General features: G+C 35.2%; 1 protein-coding gene across 1 annotated transcript in view; it reads right to left on the bottom strand.

Moving 5' to 3' along the window:
- Positions 1-13,868, bottom strand: part of LGSN (lengsin, lens protein with glutamine synthetase domain) — a 121,305-nt gene that overhangs the window by 35,970 nt on the left and 71,467 nt on the right. The gene's annotated exons all lie outside the window — the stretch shown is intronic.

Genomic DNA, 13,868 nt, shown 5'->3' with positions numbered 1-13,868 from the left:
GAATACTAAAAGAAAAGTAGTCAGGTATTTTCAGGACAAAAGGCCCAAAAAATATTTTTCAAGAAAAATAAGTTAATAAAATAACTCTTATGTTGGAATGTTTGGGGAATAATTGAGATTAACTTTCTAATATATACATAGGATACTAAGTAACTGGATAAAAGGTAATTTTTAACTCCATGGAAACCAAAATATAACATGGGCAAGGAAAAATAATAATATAATAATACTATATGGCTCAACTGTGAATAGCTTTACATAATCATAATAATGTAAATACTACATATTGATCATATTAAAATTACAATATTATTTTATTAGGAGGATTAGGATAATTGAAAGTGTGCATGTGCATTCAAGGAAGAGGGAGGAAAACATGTTAAAGCCTCATTAATTCAATGTGAAAAGTCAATAATAGTAATGTAGGTATAATTTTTAGAGATATTGAGTTAAAACAAAGAAATACAGCTAAAGAAATTGAGAATGGGTTGCCTTGGGTAGGGGGGAGTGGGAATGGTGGTAGAGTGAGGAAATTTGACTCTTTAAACTATAAGCAAATATAACTTTAATTTTTAAAATACATTTTTATTGATTTCAAAGAGGAAGGGAAAGAGAGAGATAGAAATATCAATGATAAGAGAGAATTATTGATTGGCTGCCTCCTGCAGGCCCCCACTGGAGGTCAAGCCCACAACCTGGGTATGTGCCCTAACTGGAAATGGAACCACAACCTCCTGGTTCACAGGTCAATGCTCAACCACTGAGCCACACCAGCTGGGCCATATATAACTTTAATAAACATGAAAATGGAAGGAGGGACATGAATTGTTTATATTCTTTCTTCAAAAAGTTCTATTATTGTATTTACTTGATTTTTTTCTTTCTTTTTTTTAATGTCATATTTAATTTCTTAATATACAGTTAGTCACTCTATCCTCTGGCTTTCACAAAACTTTACACAGTGCTTACCATATTGTACTGTTTTTTACCCGTCTTTATATCTCCCACCTAAGCTATGAATGCCTAGAGCAGTGGTCCTCAACCTTGGCTGCACATTAGAATCACCTGGGAATCTTTTTAAAATCCTGATTTCTGGGCCTCATCCTCTGGAAATTCTGTTTCTTTGTTACTAATGTTGTGGCCTCACCCCATAACAAAGAAACAGAATTTCCGGAGGATGAGGCCCAGAAATCAGGATTTTGAAAAGATTCCCAGGTGATTCTAATGTGCAGCCAAGGTTGAGAACCACTGGCCTAGAGAGTTTTGATTCTGTTTTGTAACTCAAGCACCTGGAACACTGCCTGTTTCACAGTAAGAGATCAATATACTTCTGTTGAATGAGTGAATGATGTCTGGGAGAGATTAAATTTATTATCTGGGAAAAAATGCCCAGACTTCTATTATAAGAATTAAGTATGTATTGCCAAAGAACATATAGTCTCTTATGCCCTCCTAAATCAAATTTTTATGATGGCTTAGCGTCCAGTGATATCCGCTATGCTCCTGTCAATCGGCGCAGCCACTGAAGCTAACATGAGTGCTTCCTTTCTATTAGATAAAGGACTGAAACATCTATTGTCAGACATCTTCACCCATAAATAACAATTTATATTCATGGTTCTTTTTTAGGTAGAGTCAGAACCCTTCACACAATTTATATACCAAACACTTAAATGTTCTCTGACTAGATTGCTGATTTCAGAACGTAATCTATATTATTTACGCCTATTTCAGGTTTGTTGAGAATCAGTCTAGGGTTGCTCAATTCAGAATAATTCACATGGAGCACTTAATACATAAAGAATGTGGAAGGGAAGGGCACAATAGAAACTCTGAGAAAACAGTCTGGAAAGTGTCTGAGTTTTGCACCATCCATTATTCTCGCCTGTTTGTATGGAAGGACATGAATGTTACCCATAATTTTAAATAGTGTTTTAAGAAGAAATTGTAAGTGATCTCTGAACCTCCTGGTGATCTTCCTTCATTGTGTCTCTTTACTTCCTCTTGTTTGTATCTTGGAAAAACACCTCTTGAATTTTTAAGCAGAATGTGACTCTTCATTTGTAAAATAAAAACAGATTTGAAAACTCAAAAGAAAAAAAGAAAGAATAATTCACAAGCTAAACACAATATTCCCACCACATTTCCTCCTAGATAAAAGACAGAATTAAAGATAAGTTGTATCTTCTACCTGATTCTAGATAACTTATGACTAATTTTATTCTGTAAAACAGAGAGAATTATAATCTATATGCAAAATAAAACAAAAAATCTAATAAGTATATTATACACTAGAATAATAAGGCCTAAGCTCATTTGAAAAATTGGTTTCCATTATATACTGGCTATAATAAGGATAGGTGGGTGATAATCTAAACGGTATATATCTCATTTCCATTGGTATGTTTTATGTTACATCACAAATAAACTTCTGTTGTCATCATACATTTTAAAGTAATATGTCTTTATTAAGCAAACATACTTTAGAAAAAGAAATGAAAAATTTTTCAAAAATAACTTCCTTTGACTCATTAATTGAGCTTCAGTGAAAGTCCTTGTGCCAAGACAATGCGTATCAATATCTTCACTTTGAACTGTGACCTAGATAAAGCTGGAATGTCCACACCGCTTCCTCTGTTCTACTTGTAAAAGTTTGTAATTACAACAAAAGCTTTACAAAATTTATAAGTATTTAGCACTGCTACATTATTGTAGTAAGTAAAATAGTATACACTTATGTGGTTAGTGCATACAAATGAACTTGTAAGTGCTTCACAGGTACTAACTCATTTAATCTCCCAAAAATCAATGAGGTACTACTATTAATACTCCCATTTTACAGATGTGCTAACAGAAAGCTTAAGTGTCTTGCTGACACCCCACAGCAAACGAGGATCTGAACTCCTATAGCAGTGGTTCTCAACCTTCTGGCCCTTTAAATACAGTTCCTCGTGTTGTGACCCAATCATAAAATTATTTTCGTTGCTACTTCATCACTGCAATGTTGCTACTGTTATGAATCATAATGTAAATATCTGATATGCAGGATGGTCTTAGGCGACCCCTGTGAAAGGGTCGTTTGCTGCGACCCACAGGTTGAGAACTGCTGTCCTATAGGCTGGACGAAGTCCATACTTTCAACCAGAAGGACAAGATGAGAGGGAATTCATGCTTTAAAAAAAATGCAGCACCTAAGAAAACATAAATATATACAGAAATAACATGAGGAAACTTCAATAACCCTTGTCCTTTTGCATTTGTGAGAACCTATCTGATGTCACACAGAATAAAGAAAACTCTTTTGGTCTTATTTCTTGGTCTAAAATTGTCTGATGTGAATGAGGAATTTATTTGACCACTTGCAACAAAAATCAAATTGTCAATCTAATTTAGGAAGGCACAGGTGGTTTATAGTTTTTAGGAGTGGTGTTTGATATCATATATTTAGTATTCCTAAATACTGAAGACTTCAGATAAAAGCAATAATGGTTTTTCACCCACCCAGTGTGACTCAGTAATTGAGTGTCACCTATGAACCAGGCAAGAGGTCACGGATCAATTCCTGGTTAGGGCACATGGAGTCTGTACAGGAGGCACCCAATCAATAATTCTCTCTCATCATTGATGTTTCTATCTCTCTTTCTCTCACTCTCCCTTTCTCTCTGAAATCAATAAAAATATTTTTTTAATAATAATCATGGCCCTTCATCTGTAGAAAGTTGGTGATAACTGAATATATGAGGAAATAGGAAAAACTTTAGAATTGTGTTTATAAAGAATTTGAGACCAATATGTATTTCATATATTTTCTCATCTTCTTCAAAAATTGTTAATTTGATTTTTTTTCTCAGTTTTTCAAAGAGAAAGAAAAAAATCCTTGAAGGTAAAAAAAATGTTTAAAAGAAACTATTGAAATATAATTAACATGCACATGTGACTTTAAGAATAAATCTGAGGAAAGAAAACCCTTGTGCACTGTTGGTGGAATTGCTAATTACTGCAGCCACTATGGAAAACAGATGGATGTTCCTCCCAAAATTAAAAATAGAACTACCATATGACCCAGTGATCCCACTTCTGGGTATTCATCCAAACGCAAATTCAAAAAGATATACACACCCCTGTTCACTGAAGCATTATTTACAATAGCCAAGATTTGGAAGTAACTTACTAAGTGTCCATCAATATATGTTTGGATAAAGAAGAGGTGGTACATATATACAATGGCATATTACTCAGCCATAAAAAAGAATGAAATCTTACCATTTGTGACAACATGGATGTACCTAGAGAGTATTATGCTAGGTGAAATAAATCAGACAGAGAAAGACAAATACCATATGACTTCATTTATATGTGAAATCGAAAAATAAATAAATAAATAAACAAACAAGACAGAAACAAACTCATAGATACAGAGAACAAGTTGATGGTTGTCAAATGGGAGGGGGTGGTTGGAGGATGGGTAAAAAAATGTGAAGGAATTAAGATGTACAATTGGTAGTAAAGCACAGCATAGGGAATATTGTAATCTATAATAATAAAAGCGTAATATGCTAATTAGACTGGACTACCTTCCAGACAAAGGAGGGCCTGCGAGGGAAGCCTGGGTCCCAGGTGCCTGCCAGCGGCTGGAGAAAAGCCCCAGTCCCAGGTGCCGGAGGGAAGCCGGTGCTGGCAGCCGGGGGAAGGAAGGCCTACTCTTGCACGAATTTTGTGCATTGGGCTTCTAGTAACTACACATGGTGACAGCTGGGTACTAGACTTATCAGGGGATCACTTTGTAAGTTATGTAAATGTCTAACCACTATGCTGTACACCTGAAACCAATGTAATATTGAATGTCAACTGTAGTTAAATGTTTTTAATTAAAAAATAAATTAAAAATAAACCTGGGTTTTTTAATTTTGTTGTTTATATTTGTTTTTGTTTGTTTTTTTGTTAATCCTCACCCAAAGATATTTTTTCATTGATTTTTAGAGAGAGTGGAAGGGAGGGGAGAGATAAAGAGAGAGAAACATCAATGTGAAAGAGATACATTGATTGAAAACCTGGCTGTTTGTTTTTTTTAATCAAGAACACCATCAAACTGTTTTGGTATAGGCCATATAGTAAATATTTTAAGCTTTTTGAGTCATATGGCCTCCACTGCAAGTACTTAACTCTGTCATTGGAGGATGACAACAGCCATAGACAATACGTAAACAAATTACTATGGCTGTGTTTCAATGCAACTTCCTTTACAAAACAGGCAGCAGACTAACCAGTGGCCCCCAACCTCTAATAGAGAGGACTTGATCCACAAATATATACACTTACTCTTTCTATCTCCCTTGAGACTTCCTACTTTCATTTCTATTAAAGTAAAAGTATGTACTGTAGCCCATACATATTATATATCATTTTTAAATAAATGTAAAATGATTAGAGAAGATACATGAATAAAACTAAGTTTGTTTTTTTATAAAATCTCCTTTCATCATGGTCCATATTCCTGGTAGAATTCTTATTTAACACATTGCCTCACATTCTGTTTAGAGTCAGCAATAGGATATGCTAAATGCAATATCCTTTCTTCTGATATGCTTTGTGTCTTTTATGAGGTTTATACATTTTTCTCCTCAGAATTATTTATAATTTGTTCTTTAAAATATTGATTAAAAATGTATTATTTAGCCCTAACCGGTTTGGCTCAGTGAATAGAGCATCGGCCTGCGGACTCAAGGGTCCCGGGTTTGATTCTGGTCAAGGGCATATACCTTAGTTGAGGGCACATCCCCAGTGGGGAGTGTGCAGGAGGCAGCTGATCGATATTTCTCTCTCATCGAAATTTCTAACTCTCTATCCCTCTCCCTTCCTCTCTGTAAAAAATCAAGAAAATACATTTTTTAAAAAAATGTATTATTTAAGGTCCAAGAATCAAATTCTCTAGAACAATTGTCATTTTAACCGGGAATTTTATTATATTAAGAGTTTATAAAATGTTAAATTTCACTCTTAAAAGTTTTAAAGTAGAAACAAATCGTGTGAATAATAAAGTCTACTATTTTATTACACATTTATGTGCATATATTTTATGACTTTTTGGAAAATTCTTGCCGCTTTCTTTGTTTATTCTTCATTGCTTTATTCATGTTGTCAACGTTGTCAGTTCAGTATATGCATGGCTTATAACTGCATCATAAACTACACAAGCAGTTATTAGAATCATTGGTTGTGCCTAGACATATGGTATGTAACCAAATCCATGATATTAACATGAGATATATTAAAAGCCTTACTGTTATTTAAAATCAGTTTCCAAGAAACCAAATGTCAGTAAAAGGCTTGGGGGAGGGAATAAATTATCAATAAATCCATATTCAATATTTCTCATTCACAAGCATTTGTTCAAAACCTACTATATTCAGGCTGTCTGTCAAAATGATTGAGCCATGAATATAAGATTCAAGTCTTTACCCGGTCTACCACTTCCCAAGATAGCATATGGGAAGACTGTTAAACTCAAGTACTTCTCTTGCCTGAATATGTAATCTAATTGAATGGATCCAAAGAGTGACTAAAATGATTAAACAAATGATGGGATTCATTTTATGAGAACAGATTGCACAAGCTAAAGTTTACTAAGTACCAACAAGGGGAAACAGTATGTTGTTTAACACAAAGTTACTGCCTTCTGATGAATTATTTAACAGGATTGGAGGAGCAAAGGATGCAAATTAAATAAAAGATTAAACTTTTTCTTTCATTGTAGGAGAAACAGTGGGAGAAAATAAAACCATAATGACTCTAGTTTTATTTCATGTTTATGTATATTATATGTTACAAAACAATATGTTGAGACGCAAAGTTCAATAGGATAAAACATGCCCAATGGGACTAAGGATATAAACTGATTTGTGCAAATCAGTCCATAAAAAAGAATGGTCTTTCTCACCACCTCCATCAATCACAGATACATGATTCAAGGTCAACATAGGCCATGAGAGAAGGATGCTCCCACTTTGTCCTTCTCCAGACATGTACTTGCTCTGGAAGCTGCATGGGTTTCTTCTCTTGTGTATGTTTCCAGTTGTGACAGACCACCGGAAGACTGCGACTAACAGCCTTTCTTGTAGAGAATATAACAAAAAATTGTGAAGAGTACCTGAGCTCTCCTGGTAGTTCTGGAATGGCTAATGACAAAAGCTTCCAGATGTCCCCTCACATACCCAGCACCACCTCTCCCCAGTTCTGCCTAGAAACAGCTTGTTTTCTAAGGAAACAGTAGATCTGTCTACAGGAATGAAATTTAAAATCCATCATTTGAAAAGAAAAAAAAAAAGCTTGGGTGGGGCTGAGTAAGTATCAGTGAATTCATGGATGAACAGAAATACACATTGGCAGAGGACATGAGAAGTGTTTTCTGTTTTGTCTTGTTTTGGTATGTGTGTGTGTTTGCCCATGCGTGTGTTTTGTCCTTTTCATTTGCTCTGGAAGGGGAATTTCTCCTGTCATCCTCCCCTTCAATAAACTTAAGCATCGTGTAGAAAACAATGTAACTCCTTGAAAAAGTACATGACAATTATGCAGAGTTGATCAAATAAATAACTAGTTCAAGTCACCTTACTTTAGCATTTCAATTATTGGCACACATCTACAAGCATTCATGTATTTAGCACAAACTTCATGAAGTTAAATGAAATCAATCATGACTGTGAAAGCATGAAATTCTGAGTCCCAAGGCATAAAAGGAGTTTGCACTCACTTGTAATGAGTTAAATATTATTCCAAAACAGCCAGAGCTATATTTAGGAAAAGAAGGGAAGTGCCACAGAATACATTTTAAAACATCACTAATTTAACAGATTTAATACTTGGTGTCCGTATTTCCTTCTCTTTCTGATGACAGCATTCTAATTACTGGCACAGGGCTTAAAAATTATTGAGGACCCCAAAACCCTTCATTTATGTGGGTTATATCAATCAATGCTTACCATATTCTAAAATAGAATAACAATAAACATAGTACCTGTTAACATAAATAACATATTTTTAAGGAAAAATACCTACATTTTTCAAAATATAAAAAAAGTAATCGAAGCTTGATTCCATTTAAATTTTTACAATTTTTTTTTTTAAATATCTAGAAGTAGAAAATCACTAGAATCTTATATCTGCTTTTGCAACACCACATGACATGCAGGCTCTGGAAAACTCCACTGTACACTCAAGAGAGAATGAAACTGAAAAGGGCACAAATAATGTCTTATTATGAAAATAATTTTGACCGCAGTCTCCTCAAAGGGTCTGGGGATCTCCAGGGGGCCACACTGAGAACCTCTGCTGTAGTGAAATAGCTAGCAGATTAAAGGCCTGAGCTCTAAATGACAACTTGCTCCTTAAGGGCAAATCACCAAATTTTCTTGATCTCGGTTCCTTCATGTGTAAAACAAGGTTTGGGGTGCGATGATCTCTCGGGTTCCACCTACTTTTAATATTCTGTGAGTCTGTTAAATATTAAAGAAAGGGAGACACCCCCTCAGTTCTCTCACTTATTCATGCTCCTTGTGGTATTCAAGTTTTATGTGACTTTTACTCCCACGCTGTAATTGTCATAGTAGGAATCTGACTTCATAAATTAATTTCAACTAAGCACCTATTTTAGTGATTAGGCCAGGTAAGAATTGCAAATTTTCTGAGAATAGAGTATCTGAAATAATTTTTTTAAAATAATTGCCTTCTTAAAGGTAATGTGAGATTTAAAATAGAAAAAGGACAATAGTGGGAAACTAGTTGATAGTACTGTGCCAAGGTTAATTGCTTAAATTTGATAAATGTTCTATGATTATGTAAGATGTTAACATAAGAGGAAGCTTGGAGAGGAGCATACTGGAACTCTGCTGTTATTGAAACTCTTCTGTAAGTTCAAAATTATCTCAAAAAAATAAACAAGGTGGCATTCTGGGTACTGTTACATCACCATGACTGAGATGGTGAGGGTGAGGGTAGAGCCTTCAGATAGCAACTATATGCTCTTCCGGCCCTCACTGTTGCCCAATTATTTTTCAAGAACCCCAAAGAAAAAGGAAACAACCAAGATATTTCAGAATATGATGCAATATCCCACATAGGAATTTAACTTTTAGGTTTAGGGTCATTTTAAATTTTATTACCAGTGAATATTAAAAATACAAATATTTAATTTGCCACTTGCTTTAGCAATTCAACTAGTTTCATAATGAGCCCCTTATTATGGATGGTGGTGCCATTTTATTTTGTTTGTTTTATTTTGTTTACTGCCCAGCATCTAAACCCCTTCCTATGTCTGGGGTGGGGGAAAGAGGGAGGACGCCTATGCTGAGAGTCCTGGAGGGAGCAAGAAACCGGCTCTCACGACACAATCTAAAAATATCAGATTCTTACATTTCTAACACCACAGCCAACCTGTGTGTACCTTATCTAGGAACGGGTTTTTGTCCTCTGATCAGCCAGACAGAGCAATCAATCAAAAGCATTGGTGCAAAGGAGCAGGGATAGAGAAGTGGATTTTTTGTTGTTGTTTTTGTGTGTTTGTGTGTGTGTGTTTGTTTTTTTGGTGTGTGTGTGTGTGTGTTTGTGTGTGTGTGTTTGTTTTTTTGGTGTGTGTGTGTGTGTGTGTGTGTGTGTTTTTGGTGTGTGTGTGTGTTTGTGTGTGTGTGTTTGTTTTTTTGGTGTGTGTGTGTGTGTGTGTGTGTGTGTGTGTGTGTGTGTGTGTTGAGGTGGTAGCAGTAGCTGAGTCAGTGAAGCAGAAGTGTCAGGGTCTGATGTTGGGGAACAGGTTACATCATGCAATGCTCGGTGGTGGAGTATTTTTGCCTTTAGCCATAGTTCAGTCTGTTCCTCTCCATTTCCTGAGGCCAGTTTCAGCTCCCCTAATGACTGCAAGAAGTCCAATGTCTTTACAAGTTCATTTTCTGCTTACATCAATCAAAGTCGATTTCAGTCACTAAGAACCCCAACTAATAACACACTCATTTATGTAACTCTAGAACTAGTTCAGTCCAAAGAATATTAGCAATAACATGTTTTAAATTAAACAAAGAACTTAAGCGCTTATATGCATAATCATGGACACAGGCAATAGTGAGATGAAAGCCAGAGTGGAGTGGGAGTAGGGTGGAAGCGGGTCAAGGGGAGTAAATGGGGGACATCTGTAATACTCTCAACATAAAAATAAATTTTTAAAAACTTTACTATTTATTTATTGACATATAAGATCATTTTAAATAGTTAAAGAGGGTTTGAAATAATCATGACATATGTGTTATTATTCAATAAACATGATTTATGAGACAAGAAGTATAAAGAGAATTAGCTATGCTTTGTGTCTAAGAAAAATATTAGACCTTATGTAAATATGTATATATGTATTTTTTAATTCAGTCAACCAATTGAACTTCAATGTCAGTAGCCAAAAACTGCCAAACAGAAAATCACTGTATGATCTCATTAAAGTCATTGAAGTATTATTCTATTTGGGGAAGTTCAATAATCAGCTTTTTAAAATATCACTTGATTATTGTTTTTTTGGTGTTGAATCATATAAGTTCTTTATAAATTTTGGATATTAACCCCTGCTCAGGTGTATCATTGGCGCATATGTTCTTCCATTTAGTGGGTTGTTTTTTCATTTTGTTGATAGTTTCCTTTGCTGTGCAAAATCTTTTTAGTTTGATGTAGTCCCACTTGTTCATTTTTTTCTTTTGTTTCCTTACCCAAGGAGATACATCCAAAAAAATATATTGCTACAAGAAATGTCCAAGATTTTACTGCCTATGTTTTTTCCTAGGATGTTTATGGTTTTGAGTCTTACATTTAAGTCTTTAATTCATTTTGAGTTTATTGTTGTGTGTGGTGTAAGAAAGTAGACTAGTTTCTTTTTTTCTTTTGCAAGTATCTGACCAATTTTTCCAAACACCATTTATTGAATAGATTGTCTTTACCTTATTGTATGTTCTTGACTTTTTTGTCAAATATTAATTGATCATAAAGGTTGATTTCTGGGCTCTCTATTCTGTTCCATTGACCTATATGTCTGTTTTTATGCTAGTACCATGCTATTTCAATTACTACAGCCTTTTAGTATATTTTGGTGTCAGATATCATGATTCTTCCAACTTTGTTCTTCTTTCTCAAGATTGCTGTGGCTCTTGGGTGTCTTTTGTGGTTCCATATAAATTTCTGGAATGTTTGTTCTACTTCTGTGAGATACACCATTGGTATCTTGATAGAAATTGAGTTGAATCTACAGATTTCTTTGGGTAGAATGGACCTTTTAATGATGTTAATTCTTCCTATCCATGAACACAGTACATGCTTCCAAGTATTTGCATCTTCTTCAACTTCTTTCTTCGGTGTCTGATAATTTTCTGAGTACAGGTCTTTTACGTCCTTGTTAAATTTATAAAAACACTCATAGATGCAGACAATAGTATGGTAATTACTAGAGGGAAAGGGGGATAGAGGCATGTAGAAGAGGATAAAGGGAGTATAAATGGTGGCAAACGGAGGTGAACACACAATACGATATACAAATGATGTATTATAGAATTATACACTTGAAACCTAAGTAATTTTATTAACCAATGTCACCCCAATAAATTCCATTAGAATTTTAAAAAGAAATAAGTAAATATTACTTGAGAAATAACAGGATTTAATACTATCCCTTTTTACATAAATTAGAACCATGCATTGAGAATCAGACATAATTACTTGCCTTCTAAATTCTGGCCCAGACTAAATCAGTTTGATTGTGCCAAACAGCACTAATTTGTTCTTCATCAAACAGGTTTCTTACAGTGATATCACTTCAGCTCTCAACCTTTAACATATTGGAGTTAATCTCCTCTGCCTCTTACACTCTCCCAGGCTTATCAGCCCTCATTGAGTTGAAAGTTTCTCCTCATTGATCAAAACATTGCTCCCTCTCAAACATGTAAGAGCCATTTTTAGATGCACATCTTGACTTTGCTAATATAATACATTTTTTAATATAAAAGACTTTAAATGTCTTATACTTTAATTGTAGTAATGCCTTGCCTACTCTTATCATAGTTAGAAATATAATAAATGGAACAGTGTTAATTATGATTTTATGCCAATAAGATAGTTGAAAGAAAACAGTGAGCTAATTCATTATGTATGCTTGCATAATTTTTTAATTGATTCATATTCACATTTTAACCTGAATTTACATAAAAGAGTAGGCTTTCAGTTACATGTTTATTATTTCCTATTTATTTTAATCAACCTGATATGATCTGGCATTTAAGAGTACATATTATTTTGAATTTTATGTTTATAAAAATGAACAGTCAAAAGTATGTAACTTAAGTAATGTGTATGTCAAAAAATGGATTACCCACCTCACAATTCCTTTATTTACAAATGCCCAGTTCTTTACACTCTTAGTTGCTCTTCACGGAAACTGGCTCTGGCAATATTGAATTTGAACTGGCAGATGCCCGGGAATAAGGTGAGGAGGGTATTCCCTAATCAAGCAGCAAAGAGGAGTCTCGGAATTTCCAGGAGAGGGAGGGATCTTTTGCAAAGTACAAATGGTTACTGTGGTAGGCAGAATTCTAAAAATGGGATCCCCAAGATTTCCATCCTCTGGTTATTCAATCAAGCACTAATCCATACACGACTATGAAGGGATTTTGCTAAAGCAATTAAAATCCCAAGTTATAGATTTTAAAATACTGCCATTACCAGGCGGACTTAATCTAGTTTTAAAAGCACAGTGTTTTATCTGACTGGCGGCAGAAGGGAACGTTGGAGATGGAAAGCACCAGAAGGATGCAGAGCACCGTTGCTGGCTTGAAGAGAGATACCAGGTGACAAGCAATTTGAGCAGCCCCCAACTGATCACTAGCAAGAAAATGGGAAACTAAATCCTACAAATAAAAGTTAAACTTAGCCTGGCCGGCGTGGCTCAGTGGTTGATCATCAACCTATGAACCAGGAGGTCTCTGTTCAATTCCCAGTCAGGGCACATGCCTAGGTTGCGTGCTCAATCCTCAGTAGGGGGCAGGCAAGAGGCAGCCGATCAATGATTCTCTCTCATCATTGATGTTTCCATATCTCTCTCTCCCTCTCCCTTCCTCTCTGAAATAAATAAAAAATATTGTTTACGTCAAATTTAGCCAAATATCTGAAAGACCTTGGAATTAGATTTTTCCCCAAAATCTTCATAGGAGGGCCCAGCCTGGCTGACACATTGAATTTGGTATTTTGAGACCCTAAAAGCGGAGAGTCCTGCCAACCCACTCTAACTTCTGACTTACAGAACTGTAAGGTAATTAATAGATATTATTTTAAGTGCCTACCTTTGTGGTAGAAAATGAAAATACAAAGGATTAAGAGTCAGGGTGGTTTGGACTTTTCAAGAACAAAGCTGTAATGTAGAAAAAAAATCAGCAATGCTTTTGAAATTCTGAGGAAAGGAAATCTAAAGTCATCTACCTAGTCAAGCTATCAAGAAAGTGTGACGATATACTAAGATGTCGAAGAACACATCCTTCATTATCATCCTTTATCATCAGGAGAGGTATAGGATGTGCTCCACCACAATGAAAGCAAACAAAAATGTAAGACATCATGTAGCTCAAGAAAGGGGATCCTACTCTTGGGCATGTCAAGAAAGTTCCCAGGGTGACAGCTGTACCCAAGAGAAACCATTCCAGATGGAAGAAGTCCTGAAGATCTGGGAAACATTCTTCAAAATAATGGGCCTTGTATGAACACCTAGTGGGTCTGAAGGTATTAAGAAAAGATTTTGATGCCCTAACCAGTTTGGCTCGGTGGATAGAGCATCGGCCTGCAGACTGAAGGGTCCCAGGTTC

This window comes from Myotis myotis, unplaced genomic scaffold (assembly GCF_014108235.1).
Source record: "Myotis myotis isolate mMyoMyo1 unplaced genomic scaffold, mMyoMyo1.p scaffold_m19_p_7, whole genome shotgun sequence".
Classification (NCBI taxonomy): domain Eukaryota; kingdom Metazoa; phylum Chordata; class Mammalia; order Chiroptera; family Vespertilionidae; genus Myotis; species Myotis myotis.
The sequence above is the reverse complement of the archived record's forward strand: the minus strand, read 5'-3'. Positions and strand labels throughout refer to the sequence as shown.